General features: G+C 42.8%; 1 protein-coding gene across 1 annotated transcript in view; it reads right to left on the bottom strand.

Moving 5' to 3' along the window:
• LOC138250237 (uncharacterized) overlaps positions 1-22,826 on the bottom strand; it is a 72,938-nt gene that overhangs the window by 44,259 nt on the left and 5,853 nt on the right. The window lies entirely within an intron of this gene.

Genomic DNA, 22,826 nt, shown 5'->3' on the forward strand with positions numbered 1-22,826 from the left:
CTACAGGGCTGCCCTTTGATGCCAATGATATTTGGGCTGGTGGTAGAGGGTGTTATGGAATGGATATTGGTGGATGTGCAGATTTGAAGATATATCTATCTATCATATATATATATACACACATATACATATACATACACATACATACACACATATATATAACAGACACATTTTTTATACAAATAGAAGCGCTTGTGAACACCCTGTTATGGACAGGTAGGAAGCCAAGGGTGGCCCTGTATTTTCTCCAGGAGTATAAATATAAAGGCGGATAGAGCTACAAAACATTCGCAAGTATTATGAGGCTGGGCAGGTTTGTGTAGTTATTCAATGTGCATATGCCCGAGTGGAAAGAAAACCATTTTGGGCTGACCAACAATTTCTGGGTAAAAAAGTGATCCTACTTTGGCTGTACAGGTGTAAACTGGAATTGACTCTCTCTCCAGGCAAGGAATTGGTGGATAGGACTTGGAGGAAGATAAATAATAAAAAAATATAGCTAAGTGTACCCGATGGATCCCGGGAAACACTGTTATGGGAGGGCTTTAGGCTCCCAAAGTTGGTGACTCTGAAGGGGGTTTTGTGGTTGGAACCATAGGCATCTTAACTCTGGCAGACGTTTGGAATGACAATGGAGTACTCACCTTTGCACATATACAAAAGGAATATTGGATCACCTGCCATGCAATGGATGAAATATGCCCAACTAAAGGCATATCTTCATCAAAGCACCCTCAGAAATGTAGAGATGCAACAGTAATTCTTTGCAGAGATGGGATTGATGGATGGCCCAGTAAAGGAGAAACTAATTTCTCTCACATACAGGACATTAATGAGAAACAACCAGCACCCTTGGTGGAAGCACAAGGCAGACGGGTGCGAGATTGTGAAGAAATTAGTGACAACGACTGGTGTAAATCACTCGTGTTGCTGGCAGAAGTGGACACACCAGCGTCTCTGACTAATTCAATTTCAAATCCTACAGTCCACTACACCTGTAGGCCACTTTACGGACTGCGTAGAACAGTTCAAACAATGGCGCTGAGCAATATTGTGCACCTTCAATAAACACAATTTAAACAGGGTCGTAGCTTGGTCGGTTAGAGGTGGTTCTACAGTTTCTATGACAATCCGGCTGGCATATAAGGCATCTACCAAGCCCCACAACTCTTAATGTGGCAGATCCAGTGTGGAAGGATGCCACAGCGAGGCTGGAATGAGGCCCATAAGATTTAATCATAGGAGAAGCAGGGTGCATTGAGAGTGGTGTATGTGGCAGTGGAAGGGGAGAGGAATGCACATTGGTGGGAGAGAAAACAATATTTTGTCAAATAAATAGTTTTGACTACTCTCAAAACAAGGAGGAATAGTGTGTGCGCATTGCTGCCTGTGTGCAAAAAGTGCTGGTGAAATCACCTGTACAAAACATTTACATTTCTTAGGGGAGTGTAACACCTCAAACACCCCCTGTATTTAAATGAACAGTAACGTTGTGAATTCAAAAAGCCAAAGTCACATTTCACATTCATACGGTCATGACAATTTTTATAATCTATGTTTTTAATTTGTTTCATTGTTCCATTTTTTCTCCCCTATAAAAGTCACTTATAAATACACTGAATTTTTTTACAGGTGCGTACTTTCAGGCCTGGCCCGCCTAAGGATCCAGACAGCAAGACCCTCAGTTACTGTTGCTGAATGATGAGAAAATAGGCTGCGGCATGACCAACAACCTGCGTCTGTCAGGCTGTTGCCCTATGGTACACCCTACATAGATGCCAAGATTTGAGATAGCTGGATTTTAATACAGATTAACTGTAACAGTTCGAAAGTCATCCATATAATTACATTATACAAGTGTCACATACAGAAACAATAACCAAAGGTCTTGCTGCCCCCGTGATAATTAAACAGGGCAGGTCTGAAAGTACAGACTTGTAAAGACGATGGCCTGCCCTGTATAATGAACAAAACAGTTAGCAGTAACATTTGTGCATCACTGTACAACTGCGCGCCTGGCCAACCATGAACATTTATCATTGTGATCGCTCTGCCTGTAGGGTGACCATCCGTCCGTAACAGACGGCATTTGTCCATAATTTTAGCCTTTCACCAGAAGGACACCGAAGACAGGGTGAAATTACAGGTAGATTAGTTTCCCGAGCTGGATTGAAAGACAGGGAGTGCTCGGAGGGAGGGGCATACAGAAAAGAAAAGGCTTTCTTGACAGGGTATGTCCCCTAAAGAAATGCAAATGTGCAAAATGGTAAATCTGCAAATGTAAAGGGGCTTGAAAACCTGCACTGACTTTAAACAAAGGAGTCCCTTAAAGCTTTCTGATGGCAAAGATTTTTTCTTTTAAAGAGGTACCTTAAGGGTGTTCCAAGGTGAGCTGTGGAGTGTGTGCTTTTAATGGAGTGTTATAAAAAAAGTTAGTGCTAGGTATGAACTGTATATTATTCAAATCTGTATTTGATAAGCACTTTTTAATATTTAACCAAAATGTATTTGCGCATTTAGTAGCAGCCTATGATGTAATTTATATAGCACTTACTATCCCTGACGAAGCGTTGAATGCATGTTTAAAATAAGGACTTACACATTCACAGTTATTAGAGGGGCCTCGGTACCTCATAGTACTAACAAACACTGCCAAAGCCAATAGGCCTCATCTGCGCAAGCGTTATTGGCTTTGCTATTGTGTTTTAGCCATATTATACATCAGAGTGGCTGCTGTTCAAGGCTAAAAGTTATGGCATTGTGGAGTGGAGTAGAGCAGCATAGGAGCAGTGGCGTAGAGCCCAGTGGTACAGGGTACAGTGCAGTTTTTAGAGTGTCGAGGTTTAGAGTTGCATGGGACAGAGTAGCTTGGCATAGAGTGCAGTGGAGTAGAGTGGCATAGAATAGAGTGGCAGAGAGTGCAGTAGTGTAGAGTGGTGCAGTGGCATAGAGTGCAGAGTAGACTCGTGGCAGAGAGTGCAGTGGAGTAATGCAGTGTAGAGTGGAGTATAGTGCTGTAGAGTGCAGTCGCATATAGTGGAGTGAAGCAGAGAAGAGTAGCAGAGTGTAGTAGTACAGAGTAGATTGTTGTAGAGTACAGTGGCGGAGAGTGAAATGTTGCAGAGTAGAATCAGTGCAGTGATTTTGAGTGGAGTAGAGTGGCACAGAGAAGAGTGGCGTAGAGTACAGCGGTGCAGAGTAAAGGGCAGCGGCATACAGTGCAGTTGTTTAGAGTGCATTTCCATAGAGTACTATGGGGTAGTGTAGCATAGAGTGGAGTGGCATACAATAGAGTGGCAGAGAGTGCAGTAATGCAGAGTGGTGAAATGTCAGAGTGTAGAGTAGACTCAGGAGATAAATGTAGAGACCAAGGCATACACTCTAATGCTGTGAGACTACACACAAGTTGTGGCTAACTCACATCCTGACATTAGGTGTGAGACTGTCAGACACACAATCTACCATGCCTCTTTATATTTTTTTTTTTAGATTGAAAGTCCATGGGTGATTGGGGTAAGCCAGAGGTTTTTGTTTGATCTGTTTAAACTTACATAAAGTTAATTACCTGAATGTTTCACAAACGGTTAGCAAGAGGTTTTAAAATGTTCAGAAATATTATCAAAAATGTACTGTTACTTTCTCTTCAAGACAGATTGGGTAGGGGTGATGGCCTTTCCGCAGTACTGAAGGGCATTAATTTACTACTGAACAAGGATGTAATATGACACCTGAATGTAGCATACCATGAGACAATCACAAAAAGAACAGTCAATAAATAATGCTATGTTAAAAAGTAAATAAAATCACTGACAACATAGTGAGGCACAGCCTCCCTTGCGCGTGTCTGTAAAACCGACGTTTGTTATCGAATTTGCGGCCTGAATTTTGAGCATTTGTCCTTAATTTTGACCCTTTGTACGGATGTTTTTTACAGTCCTGTCCAGAATTTGCATCAATGCCAGGTGGTCACCCTAACTGGCTGCCGTTTATTTAACGACACTGCCTGCTGTTTATTTACTGGTTCCAAAATGCGTGCGTAGTCCCTAGCTGCTTTTAACGGCACAACCAGGTGCCGCGATGCAGTTCGGAACCGGTAAGCAAAAGGCAGGCAGAAACTCAAGGCAAACTCACATAAAAAAAAACAAGGCAGAATTTGCATCAATGCCAGGTCGTCACCGTAACTGCCTTCCGTTTATTTACTGGCACTGCCTGCCGTTTATTTACTGGTTCAAAAATGCGTGCGGAGGCCCTAGATGCTTCTAATGGCCCAAGGGGTGCCACGACGCAGTTCGGAACCGGTAAAAAAAAGGCAGGCAGAAACTCAACAAAAATTCACATTAAACAAAGCAAGGACGAAATGATATATATGAAAGATATAATGGGCATGAACCCTTACCTTCCGGAAGAGCACAATCAGTCGTGACGCGAATAAGCTGTGCTAGATAAACACCCTGAGACTGCAATCCACGTGTCCGTGTGAGCTCTGAGGGGAACTGCTACAGACTACCGTTAATTTTAAATAGGCGCATGCGCAAGACAGCAATCCTCGTTACTGTCTGTCCCCTGAGAGTAATTAACTGACTGCAATCCTCGTGACTGTCCCGTGACTGAGGTCTGTAAAAAATTAAAAGACTACCATTAAATTTAAAAACGCGCATGCGCAATACAACAATCCTCATGACTGTCTGTCCCGTGACTGCAATCCCCGTGACTGGGACGGGGAGCGTCAAGAGGCAGTACACCGTGACTGAGGACAAGTTGTAAATGAAAAGCGCATGCGTGAGACAAGTTTGTAAATGAAAAGCGCATGCGCTTGAAAGTGCTGTCGACGGGGTGCGCTTTAGGACAATGAAATTGGCAAAATCATGAATGCGCATGCGCACGGCCATGCGCATGCGCAGAAACCCCAGCCGACCCGAAACAGATGGGGAGCAGCTAAAGACAGAACACCCATACTACACATAAACAATACATATATGCATGACTAAGTTCAGCTGCTAACTGTATATCAACTATATTGATAGGGGAGCCATAGTATATGTGAGTTATACTAGGTATGATGATGTACCTCAACTAACCAGTACATCACACTTATTTTGTGTGTTTCACCTACATACCACAAATGTCCGTAATACACATGAAGGTCACTCCTTTACATGAAACAAACATTAATGGGACAGATGTAGGACAATACAAGATCGTATACATGCTCTTAAAAATGGCCATTTCATTTGGGAATCCCAGAGAAAATTTCTTATGGCCCCAAGTAACAGAGATGGTAGGTTAGTGTACAATAGACCCTGTGCAAGAATACAAATCAATAGGCACGCCTTCTGAGTTCCAGCAGTACAGGGCTGCCGTTTGATGCCAATGATATTTGGGCTGGTGGTAGAGGGTGTTATGGAATGGATATTGGTGGAAGTGCAGATTTGAAGATATATCTATCTATCATATAGATATATATATATATATATACACACACATATACATATACATACACATACACACACACATATATATATATAACAGACACATTCTTTTTTACAAATAGAAGCGCTGGTGAACACCCTGTTATGGACAGGTAGGAAGCCAAGGGTGGCTCTGTATTTTCTCCAGGAGTATAAATATAAAGGCGGATAGATCTACAAAACATTCACAAGTATTATGAGGCTGGGCAGGTTTGTGTAGTTATTCAATGTGCATATGCCCAAGTAGAAAGAAAACCATTTTGGGCTGACCAACAATTTCTGGGTAAAAAAGCGATCCTACTTTGGCTGTACAGGTGTAAACTGGAATTGACTCTCTCTCCAGGCAAGGAATTGGTGGATAGGACTTGGAGGAAGATAAATAATAAAAAATATAGCTAAGTGTACCCGATGGATCCTGGGAAACACTGTTATGGGAGGGCTTTAGGCTCCCAAAGTTGGTGACTCTGAAGGGGGTTTTGTGGTTGGAACCATAGGCATCTTAACTCTGGCAGACGTTTGGAATGACAATGGAGTACTCACCTTTGCACATATACAAAAGGAATATTGGCCTGCCATGCAATGGATGAAATATGCCCAACTAAAGGCATATCTTCATCAAAGCACCCTCAGAAATGTAGAGATGCAAGAGTAATTCTTTGCAGAGATGGGATTGATGGATGGCCCAGTAAAGGAGAAACTAATTTCCCTCACATACGGGACATTAATGAGAAACAACCAGCACCCTTGGTGGAAGCACAAGGCAGATGGGTGCCAGATTGTGAAGAAATTAGTGACAACGACTGGTGTAAATCACTCGTGTTGCTGGCAGAAGTGGACACACCAGCGTCTCTGACTAATTAATTTTCAAATCCTACAGTCCACTACACCCGTAGGCCACTTTACAGACTGCGTAGAACAGTTCAAACAATGGTGCTGAGCAATATTGTGCACCTTCAATAAACACAATTTAAACAGGGTCGTAACTTGGTCAGTTAGAGGGGGTTCTACAGTTTCTATGACAATCCGGCTGGCATATAAGGCATCTACCAAGCCCCACAACTCTTAATGTGGCAGATCCAGTGTGGAAGGATGCCACAGCGAGGCTGGAATGAGGCCCATAAGATTTAATCATAGGAGAAGCAGGGTGCATGAGAGTGGTGTATGTGGCAGTGGAAGGGGAGAGGAATGCACATTGGTGGGAGAGAAAACAATATTTTGTAAAATAAATAGTTTTGACTACTCTCAAAACAAGGAGGAATAGTGTGTGCGCATTGCTGCCTGTGTGCAAAAAGTGCTGGTGAAATCACCTGTACAAAACATTTACATTTCTTAGGGCAGTGTAACACCTCAAACACCCCCTGTATTTAAATGAACAGTAACATCGTGAATTCAAAAAGCCACAGTAAAATTTCACATTCATACGGTCATGACAATTTTTAAAATCTATGTTTTTAATTTGTTTCATTGTTCCATTTTTTCTCCCCCATAAAAGTCACTCATAAATACACTGAATTTTTTACAGGTGCCTACTTTCAGGACTGGCCCGCCTAAGGATCCAGACAGCAAGACCCTCAGTTACTGTTGCTGAATGATGAGAAAATAGGCTGCGGCATGACCAACAACGTGCGTCTGTCAGGCTGTTGCCCTATGGTACACCCTACATAGATGCCAAGATTTGAGATAGCTGGATTTTAATACAGATTAACTGTAACAGTTCAAAAGTCATCCATATAATTACATTATACAAGCGTCACATACAGCAACAATAACCAAAGGTCTTGCTGCCCCCGTGATAATTAAACAGGGCAGGTCTGAAAGTACAGACTTGTAAAGACGATGGCCTGCCCTGTATAATGAACAAAACAGTTAGCAGTAACATTTGTGCATCACTGTACAACTGCGCGCCTGGCCAACCATGAACATTTATCATTGTGATCGCTCTGCCTGTAGGGTGACCATCCGTCCGTAACAGACGGCATTTGTCCATAATTTTAGCCTTTCACCAGAAGGACACCGAAAACAGGGTGAAATTACAGGTAGCTTAGTTTCCCGAGCTGGATTGAAAGATAGGGAGTCTCCTGTGCTCGGAGGGAGGGGCATACAGAAAAGAAAAGGTGTTCTTGACAGGGTATGTCCCCTAAAGAAATACAAATGTGCAAAATGGTAAATCTGCAAATGTAAAGGGGCTTGAAAACCTGCACTGACTTTAAACAAAGGAGTCCCTTAAAGCTTTCTGATGGCAAAGATTTTTTCTTTTAAAGAGGTACCTTAAGGGTGTTCCAAGGTGAGCTGTGGAGTGTGTGCTTTTAATGGAGTGTTATAAAAAAAGTTAGTGCTAGGTATAAACTGTATATTATTCAAATCTGTATTTGATAAGCACTTTTTAATATTTAACCAAAATGTATTTGCGCATTTAGTAGCAGCCTATGATGTAATTTATATAGCACTTACTATCCCTGACGAAGCGTTGAATGCATGTTTAAAATAAGGACTTACACATTCACAGTTGTTAGAGGGGCCTCGGTACCTCATAGTACTAACAAACACTGCCAAAGCCAATAGGCCTCATCTGCACAAGCGTTATTGGCTTTGCTATTGTGTTTTAGCCATATTATACATCAGAGTGGCTGCTGTTCAAGGCTAAAAGTTATGGCATTGTGGAGTGGAGTAGAGCAGCATAGGAGCAGTGGCGTAGAGCCCAGTGGTACAGGGTACAGTGCAGTTTTTAGAGTGGCGAGGTTTAGAGTGGCATGGGACAGAGTAGATTGGCATAGAGTGCAGTGGAGTAGAGTGGCATAGAATAGAGTGGCAGAGAGTGCAGTAGTGTAGAGTGGTGCAGTGGCATAGAGTGCAGAGTAGACTCGTGGCAGAGAGTGCAGTGAAGTAATGCAGTGTAGAGTGTAGTATAGTGCTGTAGAGTGCAGTCGCATATAGTGGAGTGAAGCAGAGAAGAGTAGCAGAGTGTAGTAGTACAGAGTAGATTGGTGTAGAGTACAGTGGCGGAGAGTGAAATGTTGCAGAGTAGAATCAGTGCAGTGATTAAGAGTGGAGTAGAGTGGCACAGAGAAGAGTGGCGTAGAGTACAGCGGTGCAGAGTAAAGGGCAGCGGCATACAGTGCAGTTGTTTAGAGGGCATTTGCATAGAGTACTATGGGGTAGTGTAGCATAGAGTGGAGTGGGATACAATAGAGTGGCAGAGAGTGCAGTAATGCAGAGTGGTGCAGTGTCAGAGTGTAGAGTAGACTCAGGAGATAAATGTAGAGACCAAGGCATACACTCTAATGCTGTGAGACTACACACAAGTTGTGGCTAACTCACATCCTGACATTAGGTATGAGACTGTCAGACACACAATCTACCATGCCTCTTTATATTTATTTTTTTAGATTGAAAGTCCATGGGTGGTTGGGGTAAGCCAGAGGTTTTTGTTTGATCTGTTTAAACTTACATAAAGTTAATTACCTGAATGTTTCACAAACGGTTAGCAAGAGGTTTTAAAATGTTACGAAATATTATCAAAAATGTACTGTTACTTTCTCTTCAAGACAGATTGGGTAGGGGTGAAGGCCTTTCCGCGTAATTGAAGGGCATTAATTTACTACTGAACAAGGATGTACTATGACACCTGAATGTAGCATACCATGAGACAATCACAAAAAGAACAGTCAATAAATAATGCTATGTTAAAAAGTAAATAAAATCACTGACAACATAGTGAGGCACAGCCTTTCTTGCGCGTGTCTGTAAAACTGACGTTTGTTATCGAATTTGCGGCCTGAATTTTGACCATTTGTCCTTAATTTTGACCCTTTGTACGGATGTTTTTTACAGACCTGTCCAGAATTTGCATCAATGCCAGGTGGTCACCCTAACTGGCTGCCGTTTATTTAACGACACTGCCTGCTGTTTATTTACTGGTTCCAAAATGCGTGCGTAGTCCCTAGCTACTTTTAACGGCCCAACCAGGTGCTGCGATGCAGTTCGGAACCGGTAAGCAAAAGGCAGGCAGAAACTCAAGACAAACTCACATTAAATAAAACAGGGCAGAATTTGCATCAATGCCAGGTCGTCACCGTAACTGCCTTCCGTTTATTTACTGGAGCTGCCTGCCGTTTATTTACTGGTTCAAAAATGCATGCGGAGGCCCTAGATGCTTCTAACGGCCCAAGGGGTGCTGCGACGCAGTTCGGAACCGGTAAAAAATAAGGCAGGCAGAAACTCAACACAAATTCACATTAAAAAAAGCAAGGCCGAAATGATATATATGAAAGATATAATGGGCATGAACCCTTACCTTCCGGAAGAGCACAATCAGTCGTGACGTGAATAAGCTGTGGTAGATAAACACCCTGCGACTGCAATCCACGTGTCCGTATGAGCTCTGAGGGGAGCTGCTACAGACTACTGTTAATTTTAAATATGCGCATGCGCAAGACAGCAATCCTCATTACTGTCTGTCCCCTGAGAGTAATTAACTCACTGCAATCCTCGTGACTGTCCCGTGACTGAGGTCAAGTTGAAAAAAAAAATTAAAAGACTACCATTAAATTTAAAAACGCGCATGCGCAATATATACACATACACACACACACATATATATAACAGACACATTCTTTATACAAATAGAAGCGCTGGTGAACACCCTGTTATGGACAGGTAGGAAGCCAAGGGTGGCTCTGTATTTTCTCCAGGAGTATAAATATAAAGGCGGATAGAGCTACAAAACATTCGCAAGTATTATGAGGCTGGGCAGGTTTGTGTAGTTATTCAATGTGCATATGCCCAAGTGGAAAGAAAACCATTTTGGGCTGACCAACAATTTCTGGGTAAAAAAGCGATCCTACTTTGGCTGTACAGGTGTAAACTGGAATTGACTCTCTCTCCAGGCAAGTAATTGGTGGATAGGACTTGGAGGAAGATAAATAATAAAAAATATAGCTAAGTGTACCCGATGGATCCTGGGAAACACTGTTATGGGAGGGCTTTAGGCTCCCAAAGTTGGTGACTCTGAAGGGGGTTTTGTGGTTGGAACCATAGGCATCTTAACTCTGGCAGACGTTTGGAATGACAATGGAGTACTCACCTTTGCACATATACAAAAGGAATATTGGCCTGCCATGCAATGGATGAAATATGCCCAACTAAAGGCATATCTTCATCAAAGCACCCTCAGAAATGTAGAGATGCAAGAGTAATTCTTTGCAGAGATGGGATTGATGGATGGCCCAGTAAAGGAGAAACTAATTTCCCTCACATACGGGACATTAATGAGAAACAACCAGCACCCTTGGTGGAAGCACAAGGCAGATGGGTTCCAGATTGTGAAGAAATTAGTGACAACGACTGGTGTAAATCACTCGTGTTGCTGGCAGAAGTGGACACACCAGCGTCTCTGACTAATTCAATTTCAAATCCTACAGTCCACTACACCCGTAGGCCACTTTACGGACTGCGTAGAACAGTTCAAACAATGGCGCTGAGCAATATTGTGCACCTTCAATAAACACAATTTAAACAGGGTCGTAACTTGGTCAGTTAGAGGGGGTTCTACAGTTTCTATGACAATCCGGCTGGCATATAAGGCATCTACCAAGCCCCACAACTCTTAATGTGGCAGATCCAGTGTGGAAGGATGCCACAGCGAGGCTGGAATGAGGCCCATAAGATTTAATCATAGGAGAAGCAGGGTGCATGAGAGTGGTGTATGTGGCAGTGGAAGGGGAGAGGAATGCACATTGGTGGGAGAGAAAACAATATTTTGTCAAATAAATAGTTTTGACTACTCTCAAAACAAGGAGGAATAGTGTGTGCGCATTGCTGCCTGTGTGCAAAAAGTGCTGGTGAAATCACCTGTACAAAACATTTACATTTCTTAGGGCAGTGTAACACCTCAAACACCCCCTGTATTTAAATGAACAGTAACGTCGTGAATTCAAAAAGCCACAGTAAAATTTCACACTCATACGGTCATGACAATTTTTAAAATCTATGTTTTTAATTTGTTTCATTGTTCCATTTTTTCTCCCCTATAAAAGTCACTCATAAATACACTGAATTTTTTACAGGTGCCTACTTTCAGGCCTGGCCCGCCTAAGGATCCAGACAGCAAGACCCTCAGTTACTGTTGCTGAATGATGAGAAAATAGGCTGCGGCATGACCAACAACGTGCGTCTGTCAGGCTGTTGCCCTCTGTTACATCCTACATAGATGCCAAGATTTGAGATAGCTGGATTTTAATACAGATTAACTGTAACAGTTCAAAAATCATCCATATAATTACATTATACAAGCGTCACATACAGCAACAATAACCAAAGGTCTTGCTGCCCCTGTGATAATTATACAGGGCAGGTCTGAAAGTACAGTATAATGAACAAAACAGTTAGCAGTAACATTTGTGCATCACTGTACAACTGCGCGCCTGGCCAACCATGAACATTTATCATTGTGATCGCTCTGCCTGTAGGGTGACCATCCGTCCGTAACAGACGGCATTTGTCCATAATTTTAGCCTTTCACCAGAAGGACACCGAAGACAGGGTGAAATTACAGGTAGATTAGTTTCCCGAGCTGGATTGAAAGACAGGGAGTGCTCGGAGGGAGGGGCATACAGAAAAGAAAAGGCGTTCTTGACAGGGTATGTCCCCTAAAGAAATGCAAATGTGCAAAATGGTAAATCTGCAAATGTAAAGGGGCTTGAAAACCTGCACTGACTTTAAACAAAGGAGTCCCTTAAAGCTTTCTGATGGCAAAGATTTTTTCTTTTAAAGAGGTACCTTAAGGGTGTTCCAAGGTGAGCTGTGGAGTGTGTGCTTTTAATGGAGTGTTATAAAAAAAAGTTAGGTATAAACTGTATATTATTCAAATCTGTATTTTATAAGCACTTTTTAATATTTAACCAAAATGTATTTGCGCATTTAGTAGCAGCCTATGATGTAATTTATATAGCACTTACTATCCCTGACGAAGCGTTGAATGCATGTTTAAAATAAGGACTTACACATTCACAGTTGTTAGAGGGGCCTCGGTACCTCATAGTACTAACAAACACTGCCAAAGCCAATAGGCCTCATCTGCGCAAGCGTTATTGGCTTTGCTATTGTGTTTTAGCATATTATACATCAGAGTGGCTGCTGTTCAAGGCTAAAAGTTATGGCATTGTGGAGTGGAGTAGAGCAGCATAGGAGCAGTGGCGTAGAGCCCAATGGTACAGGGTACAGTGCAGTTTTTAGAGTGGCGAGGTTTAGAGTGGCATGGGACAGAGTAGATTGGCATAGAGTGCAGTGGAGTAGAGTGGCATAGAATAGAGTGGCAGAGAGTGCAGTAGTGTAGAGTGGTGCAGTGGCATAGAGTGCAGAGTAGACTCGTGGCAGAGAGTGCAGTGGAGTAATGCAGTGTAGAGTGGAGTATAGTGCTGTAGAGTGCAGTCGCATATAGTGGAGTGAAGCAGAGAAGAGTAGCAGAGTGTAGTAGTACAGAGTAGATTGGTGTAGAGTACAGTTGCGGAGAGTGAAATGTTGCAGAGTAGAATCAGTGCAGTGATTTAGAGTGGAGTAGAGTGGCACAGAGAAGAGTGGCGTAGAGTACAGCGGTGCCGAGTAAAGGGCAGCGGCATACAGTGCAGTTGTTTAGAGTGCATTGGCATAGAGTACTATGGGGTAGTGTAGCATAGAGTGGAGTGGCATACAATAGAGTGGCAGAGAGTGCAGTAATGCAGAGTGGTGCAGTGTCAGAGTGTAGAGTAGACTCAGGAGATAAATGTAGAGACCAAGGCATACACTTTAATGCTGTGAGACTACACACAAGTTGTGGCTAACTCACATCCTGACATTAGGCATGAAACTGTCAGACACACAATCTACCATGCCTCTTTATATTATTTTTTTTAGATTGAAAGTCCATGCGTGGTTGGGGTAAGCCAGAGGTTTTTGTTTGATCTGTTTAAACTTACATAAAGTTAATTACCTGAATGTTTCACAAACGGTTAGCAAGAGGTTTTAAAATGTTCCGAAATATTATCAAAAATGTACTGTTACTTTCTCTTCAAGACAGATTGGGTAGGGGTGATGGCCTTTCCGCAGTACTGAAGGGCATTAATTTACTACTGAACAAGGATGTACTATGACACCTGAATGTAGCATACCATGAGACAATCACAAAAAGAACAGTTAATAAATAATGCTATGTTAAAAAGTAAATAAAATCACTGACAACATAGTGAGGCACAGCCTCCCTTGTGCGTGTCTGTAAAACTGACGTTTGTTATCGAATTTGCGGCCTGAATTTTGACCATTTGTCCTTAATTTTGACCCTTTGTACGGATGTTTTTTACAGACCTGTCCAGAATTTGCATCAATGCCAGGTGGTCACCCTAACTGGCTGCCGTTTATTTAACGACACTGCCTGCTGTTTATTTACTGGTTCCAAAATGCGTGCGTAGTCCCTTGCTACTTTTAACGGCCCAACCAGGTGCTGCGATGCAGTTCGGAACCGGTAAGCAAAAGGCAGGCAGAAACTCAAGACAAACTCACATTAAATAAAACAAGGCAGAATTTGCATCAATGCCAGGTCGTCACCGTAACTCCCTTCCGTTTATTTACTGGCGCTGCCTGCCGTTTATTTACTGGTTCAAAAATGCGTGCGGAGGCCCTAGATGCTTCTAACGGCCCAAGGGGTGCCGCGACGCAGTTCGGAACCGGTAAAAAAAAGGCAGGCAGAAACTCAACACAAATTCACATTAAAAAAAGCAAGGCCGAAATGATTTATATGAAAGATATAATGGGCATGAACCCTTACCTTCCGGAAGAGCACAATCAGTCGCGACGCGAATAAGCTGTACTAGATAAACATCCTGCGACTGCAATCCACGTGTCCGTATGAGCTCTGAGGGGAGCTGCTACAGACTACTGTTAATTTTAAATATGCGCATGCGCAAGACAGCAATCCTCATTACTGTCTGTCCCCTGAGAGTAATTAACTCACTGCAATCCTCGTGACTGTCCCGTGACTGAGGTCAAGTTGAAAAAAAAAATTAAAAGACTACCATTAAATTTCAAAACGCGCATGCGCAATACAACAATCCTCGTGACTGTCTGTCCCGTGACTGCAATCCTCGTGACTGGGACGGGGAGCGTCAAGAGGCAGTACACCGTGACTGAGGACAAGTTGTAAATGAAAAGTGCACGCGTGAGACAAGTTTGTAAATGAAAAGCGCATGCGCTTGAAAGTGCTGTCGACGGGGTGCGCTTTCGGACAATGAAATTGGCAAAATCATGAATGCGCATGCGCAGAAACCCCAGCCGACCCGAAACAGACGGGGAGCAGCTAAAGACAGAACACCCATACTACACATAAACAATACATATATGCATGACTAAGTTCAGCTGCTAACTGTATATCAACTATATTGATAGGGGAGCCATACTATATGTGAGTTATACTAGGTATGATGATGTACCTCAACTAACCAGTACATCACACTTATTTTGTGTGTTTCACCTACATACCACAAATGTCCGTAATACACATGAAGGTCACTCCTTTACATGAAACAAACATTAATGGGACAGATGTAAGACAATACAAGATCGTATACATGCTCTTAAAAATTGCCATTTCATTTGGGAATCCTAGAGAAAATTTGTTATGGCCCCAAGTAACAGAGATGGTAGGTTAGTGTACAATAGACCCTGTGCAAGAATACAAATTAATAGGCACGCCTTCTGAGTTCCAGTAGTACAGGGCTGCCCTTTGATGCCAATGATATTTGGGCTGGTGGTAGAGGGTGTTATGGAATGGATATTGGTGGATGTGCAGATTTGAAGATATATCTATCTATCATATATATATATATATATATATATATATATACACACACACATACATATACATACACATACACACACACATATATATAACAGACACATTCTTTATACAAATAGAAGCGCTGGTGAACACCCTGTTATGGACAGGTAGGAAGCCAAGGGTGGCTCTGTATTTTCTCCAGGAGTATAAATATAAAGGCGGATAGAGCTACAAAACATTCGCAAGTATTATGAGACTGGGCAGGTTTGTGTAGTTAATCAATGTGCATATGCCCAAGTGGAAAGAAAACCATTTTGGGCTGACCAACAATTTCTGGGTGAAAAAGCGATCCTACTTTGGCTGTACAGGTGTAAACTGGAATTGACTCTCTCTCCAGGCAAGGAAGTGGTGGATAGGACTTGGAGGAAGATAAATAATAAAAAATATAGCTAAGTGTACCCGACGGATCCCGGGAAACACTGTTATGGGAGGGCTTTAGGCTCCCAAAGTTGGTGACTCTGAAGGGGGTTTTGTGGTTGGAACCATAGGCATTTTAACTCTGGCAGACGTTTGGAATGACAATGGAGTACTCACCTTTGCACATATACAAAAGGAATATTGGCCTGCCATGCAATGGATGAAATATGCCCAACTAAAGGCATATCTTCATCAAAGCACCCTCAGAAATGTAGAGATGCAAGAGTAATTCTTTGCAGAGATGGGATTGATGGATGGCCCAGTAAAGGAGAAACTAATTTCCCTCACATACGGGACATTAATGAGAAACAACCAGCACCCTTGATGGAAGCACAAGGCAGATGGGTGCCAGATTGTGAAGAAATTAGTGACAACGACTTGTGTAAATCACTCGTGTTGCTGGCAGAAGTGGACACACCAGCGTCTCTGACTAATTCATTTTCAAATCCTACAGTCCACTACACCCGTAGGCCACTTTACAGACTGCGTAGAACAGTTCAAACAATGGTGCTGAGCAATATTGTGCACCTTCAATAAACACAATTTAAACAGGGTCGTAACTTGGTCAGTTAGAGGGGGTTCTACAGTTTCTATGACAATCCGGCTGGCATATAAGGCATCTACCAAGCCCCACAACTCTTAATGTGACAGATCCAGTGTGGAAGGATGCCACAGCGAGGCTGGAATGAGGCCCATAAGATTTAATCATAGGAGAAGCAGGGTGCATGAGAGTGGTGTATGTGGCAGTGGAAGGGGAGAGGAATGCACATTGGTGGGAGAGAAAACAATATTTTGTCAAATAAATAGTTTTGACTACTCTCAAAACAAGGAGGAATAGTTTGTGCGCATTGCTGCCTGTGTGCAAAAAGTGCTGGTGAAATCACCTGTACAAAACATTTACATTTCTTAGGGGAGTGTAACACCTCAAACACCCCCTGTATTTAAATGAACAGTAACGTCGTGAATTCAAAAAGCCACAGTAAAATTTCACATTCATACGGTCATAACAATTTTAAAAATCTATGTTTTTAATTTGCTTCATTGTTCCATTTTTTCTCCCCTATAAAATCACTCATAAATACACTGAATTTTTTACAGGTGCGTACTTTCAGGACTGGCCCGCCTAAGGATCCAGACAGCAAGACCCTCAGTTACTGTTGCTGAATGATGAGAAAATAGGCTGTGGCATGACCAACAACGTGCGTCTGTCAGGCTGTTGCCCTATGGTATATCCTACATACTGTAGATGCCAAGATTTGAGATAGCTGGATTTTAATACAGATTAACTGTAACAGTTCAAAAGTCATCCATATAATTACATTATACAAGCGTCACATACAGCAACAATAACCAAAGGTCTTGCTGCCCCCGTGATAATTAAACAGGGCAGGTCTGAAAGTACAGACTTGTAAAGACGATGGCCTGCCCTGTATAATGAACAAAACAGTTAGCAGTAACATTTGTGCATCACTGTACAACTGCGCGCCTGGCCACCCATGAACATTTATCATTGTGATCGCTCTGCCTGTAGGGTGACCATCCGTCCGTAACAGACGGCATTTGTCCATAATTTTAGCCTTTCACCAGAAGGACACCGAAGACAGGGTGAAATTACAGGTAGATTAGTTTCCCGAGCTGGATTGAAAGACAGGGAGTCTCCTGTGCTCGGAGGGAGGGGCATACAGAAAAGAAAAGGCTTTCTTGACAGGGTATGTCCCCTAAAGAAATGCAAATGTGCAAAATGGTAAATCTGCAAATGTAAAGGGGCTTGAAAACCTGCACTGGCTTTAAACAAAGGAGTCACTTAAAGCTTTCTGATGCCAAAGATTTTTTCTTTTAAAGAGGTACCTTAAGGGTGTTCCAAGGTGAGCTGTGGAGTGTGTGCTTTTAATGGAGTGTTATAAAAAAAGTTAGTGCTAGGTATAAACTGTATATTATTCAAATCTGTATTTGATAAGCACTTTTTAATATTTAACCAAAATGTATTTGCGCATTTAGTAGCAGCCTATGATGTAATTTATATAGCACTTACTATCCCTGACGAAGCGTTGAATGCATGTTTAAATTAAGGACTTACACATTCACAGTTGTTACAGGGGCCTCGGTACCTCATAGTACTAACAAACACGGCCAAAGCCAATAGGCCTCATCTGCGCAAGCGTTATTGGCTTTGCTAATGTGTTTTAGCCATATTATAGATCAGAGTGGCTGCTGTTCAAGGCTAAAAGTTATGGAATTGTGGAGTGGAGTAGAGCAGCATAGGAGCAGTGGCGTAGAGCCCAGTGGTACAGGGTACAGTGCAGTTTTTAGAGTGGCGTAGTTTAGAGTGGCATGGGACAGAGTAGATTGGCATAGAGTGCAGTGGAGTAGAGTGGCATGGAATAGAGTGGCAGAGAGTGCAGTAGTGTAGAGTGGTGCAGTGGCATAGAGTGCAGAGTAGACTCATGTGGCAGAGAGTGCAGTGGAGTAATGCAGTGTAGAGTGGAGTATAGTGCTGTAGAGTGCAGTCGCATATAGTGGAGTGAAGCAGAGAAGAGTAGCAGAGTGTAGTAGTACAGAGTAGATTGGTGTAGAGTACAGTGGCGGAGAGTGAAATGTTGCAGAGTAGAATCAGTGCAGTGATTTAGAGTGGAGTAGAGTGGCACAGAGAGCAGTGGCGTAGAGTACAGCGGTGCAGAGTAAAGGGCAGCGGCATTCAGTGCAGTTGTTTAGAGTGCATTGGCATAGAGTACTATGGGGTAGTGTAGCATAGAGTGGAGTGGCATACAATAGAGTGGCAGAGAGTGCAGTAATGCAGAGTGGTGCAGTGTCAGAGTGTAGAGTAGACTCAGGAGATAAATGTAGAGACCAAGGCATACACTCTAATGCTGTGAGACTACAGACAAGTTGTGGCTAACTCACATCCTGACATTAGGTGGGAGACTGTCAGACACACCATCTACCATGCCTCTTTATATTATTTTTTTTAGATTGAAAGTCCATGGGTGGTTGGGGTAAGCCAGAGGTTTTTGTTTGATCTGTTTAAACTTACATAAAGTTAATTACCTGAATGTTTCACAAACGGTTAGCAAGAGGTTTTAAAATGTTCTGAAATATTATCAAAAATGTACTGTTACTTTCTCTTCAAGACAGATTGGGTAGGGGTGATGGCCTTTCCGCAGTACTGAAGGGCATTAATTTACTACTGAACAAGGATGTAATATGACACCTGAATGTAGCATGCCTTGAGACAATCACAAAAAGAACAGTCAATAAATAATGCTCTGTTAAAAAGTAAATAAAATCACTGACAACATAGTGAGGCACAGCCTCCCTTGCGCGTCTCTGTAAAACTGACGTTTGTTATCGAATTTGCGGCCTGAATTTTGACCATTTGTCCTTAATTTTGACCCTTTGTACTGATGTTTTTTACAGTCCTGTCCAGAATTTGCATCAATGCCAGGTGGTCACCCTAACTGGCTGCCGTTTATTTAACGACACTGCCTGCCGTTTATTTACTGGTTCCAAAATGCGTGCGTACTCCCTAGCTGCTTTAAACGGCCCAACCAGGTGCTGCGACGCAGTTCGGAACCGGTAAGCAAAAGGCAGGCAGAAACTCAAGACAAACTCACATTAAAAAAAACAAGGCAGAATTTGCATCAATGCCAGGTCGTCACCGTAACTGCCTTCCGTTTATTTACTGGCGCTGCCTGACGTTTATTTACTGGTTCAAAAATGCGTGCGGAGGCCCTAGATGCTTCTAACGGCCCAAGGGGTGCTACGACGCATTTCGGAACCGGTAAAAAAAAGGCAGGCAGAAACTCAACACAAATTCACATTAAAAAAAGCAAGGCCGAAATGATATATATGAAAGATATAATGGGCATGAACCCTTACCTTCCGGAAGAGCACAATCAGTCGTGACACGAATAAGCTGTGTGATATAAAGACACTTCAATCTAATTCCTTTTACTTCAGTCTTTATTCTTTCATCTCTACTGCCTCAGCAACAGTTCTCCACACAGCTGCTCTTCTAGCTCCTCAACGTTCTACTGTCAACTCCAGCCCAATAACTGTCGGACTCTTCCATTCTAAGGGGAAGGGGAGGTGGAACATACTACTACTATCGGTGTAAATATTAAACTCCTATTAGGATAAACGTATTTATTTAGAACAATATATATATAGCTTATTTAGTTAAAACTGCGATACAACACATCTTCCCTTCTAACAAAACTAGAAATAGTACAGTCATCTGCTATCATTAATTACAGTTCATTATACTCAAGTAGTAATCTCGTAATCTTTATGCCAAACAGGAGGTTTAATTCGTCGGCTATATGTTCTTTTCTCATAACCTCCTTCATTGCGATTCTGTGGAACTTCCTGACTTCCTCCCGCTTCCTCAGGATTGCTTCCAGTCTTTTCTACACCCGGTGGCTGTTTGACGATCCTATCCATGCTCCAACACTGTCCATTCTCCAATACAACTACATTTCTTTTTACTCTGGCAATATTGAATGGGCCCATAAACTTGGTGTCTCTCACATTTGACCTCATTCCCTTCAATGGATTTTTAACATACACTCTGGGGGTCATTCTTACTTTGGCGGGCGGCGGAGGCCGCCCGCCAAAGTAACCCCTTTAGAACACCGCACCACGGTCGAAAGACCGCTGCGGTGATTCTGAGATTTGCCCTGGGCTGGCGGGCGGCCGCCAAAAGGCCGCCCGCCAGCCCAGGGCAAATCAACCTTCCCACGAGGACGCCGGCTCAGAATTGAGCCGGCGTAGTGGGAAGGTGCGACGGGTGCAGTGGCACCCGTCGCGTATTTCAGTGTCTGCATTGCAGACACTGAAATACTTTGCGGGGCCCTCATACGGGGGCCCCTGCAGTGCCCATGCCATTGGCATGGGCACTGCAGGGGCCCCCAGGGGCCCCGCGGCACCCCCTACCGCCATCCTGTTCATGGCGGGTTTCCCGCCATGAACAGGATGGCGGTAGGGGGTGTCTGAATCCCCATGGCGGCGGAGCGCACTCCGCCGCCATGGAGGATTCAGAAGGGCAGCGGTAAACCGGCGGGTGACCGCCGGTTTACCCTTTCTGACCGCGGCTGAACCGCCACGGTCAGAATGCCCTTCGGAGCATCGCCGGTCTGTCGGCGGTGCTCCCGTGGCCGGTGACCCTGGCGGTCACCGGCCGCCAGGGTCAGAATCAGGCCCTCTGTCCCCTATCACCCACTGTTGTTGTTTCGTACCATGTTTCTTATCATACATTCTTCTGTATTTATCTTGGTGCAGAGATAATTTAAGTTTGATATGAGGGGTTGCAGGTTCACTCTTCTCTCCTCCACCTAACCATGAGGGAAAGAATTTTGTGCTTGGTTTTCTGCCTTTTGGCGCAGAAAACGGGGAAACTTTAGTGATTAAATTTGGAGTTGTATGGTATGCCCATAACATGTCTCTGATAGCATTTTCTACACTCAAATGATTAACACTAGCTAACTGTATGCATTCCTTGATCATACGATTGGTTCTCTCAATCAGACCATTTGCCCTTGGGCAATACAAAGCTGTAGTGAGGTGATTTATACTGAGAGATGCAAGGAAGTCTTTCATTGCTAAAGAAGTCAACTGAACCCCATTATCAGTAATAAGGGTAGCTGGTATGCCCTCAACAGCAAACACATCCTTGAGGAAATTTATCACTGATTCAGTTGTGATTTGGTTAACTAATTTTGCATTTATCCAATGCGAGTGGTAGTCAATTAATACTAAGGCAAAGCGTTTGACTACTCCTGTCATGTTGATTGGCCCAATGATATCTAATGCCAGTTTGGACCAAGGCTTGTCAGGTATGGACACAGGAGAAATTGGGGTTTTGCGAATCAATTTCGTTTTATCACTGCGTGCACATATGGTGCAATCTTTGACTTCTGTTTCAGTCATGGAGTCCATATTAGGGAACCAGTACCGTTCCCTAATACGTGATTTTGTTAGGCTTCTGCCCAGATGGCCTTTATGAGCCAGCCTAATGATTTTGTGTCTTAAACTTGCAGGAGGTATTATTTTATCATTCCTAAATACACAATTTCCTATTTCATTTATTTCGTATCTCACCTCCCAGTAGCTTTTAATAACTTCATCCAGATCCTTCCTGGATTCAGGCCATCCTTCCTTGGCTCTCAGTTTTAGCAAGGATAGAGATTCATCTTTTTGACATGCTGAATTCCATTCATCTTCATTGATAGAAGATGTAGAAACTACGAATATAGGATATTGTGGAGTATCAAAGTCTTCTACTACATCCAACGGAACTCTAGACAGAAAATCCGCAGCCAAATTTATATTGCCAGGGAGGTACTCCACCTTGAAACAGAAGCTTTCAAGGCCCAAGGTCCACCTCGCCATCCTTGGAGTGCTGTTGTAAAATCCCTTAGTGGAGAATACATAAACTAAAGGTTTGTGGTCTGTGCGTATGGTAAATTGTGTACCCCAAAGAAAAAATTTAAAATGTTTAACAGCCCAGAAACATGCCAGAGCCTCTCTTTCAATGACTAAGTAACTGGATTCAGCTTTGCTTAGAGCCCTTGATGCAAAAGCCACAATCCTCTCTTTGCCATCAATGACTTGTGATAGTGTAGCCCCCAAACCCAATTTACTGGCATCTGTGGTGAGAATAGTTTTCCTTTCATGATTAAAATTACAAAGCTATGGTGCTGTTAAAATGGCCTGTTTAATCTTTTCAAATGCATAATCATGACATTCCCTCCATTTATAAGGTATGTGACTCTTAAGTAACTCTCTGAGATCATATGATGTCTCTGAGAAGTTTTTGACATATTTGGCCATATATTCAGTGAGACCCAGAAATGACTTAAGTTCATCCTTATTTTTGGGCGCCTTTGCTTTTTTAACTGCCTCTACCAGGGAAGTTTTAGGTTTAAAACCATCTCTCGATATTGTATGCCCTAGATAATCTACAGAACTCACACCAATCTGGCATTTTTCCTTCTTTAACGTTAAGCCTGCTGTTTTCAGTATATTCAGAACCCTCCTCAAGTTTGTGTTGTGTTCCTCAACTGTCGCCCCATAAATTA

This window comes from Pleurodeles waltl, chromosome 1_2, assembly GCF_031143425.1.
Source record: "Pleurodeles waltl isolate 20211129_DDA chromosome 1_2, aPleWal1.hap1.20221129, whole genome shotgun sequence".
Classification (NCBI taxonomy): domain Eukaryota; kingdom Metazoa; phylum Chordata; class Amphibia; order Caudata; family Salamandridae; genus Pleurodeles; species Pleurodeles waltl.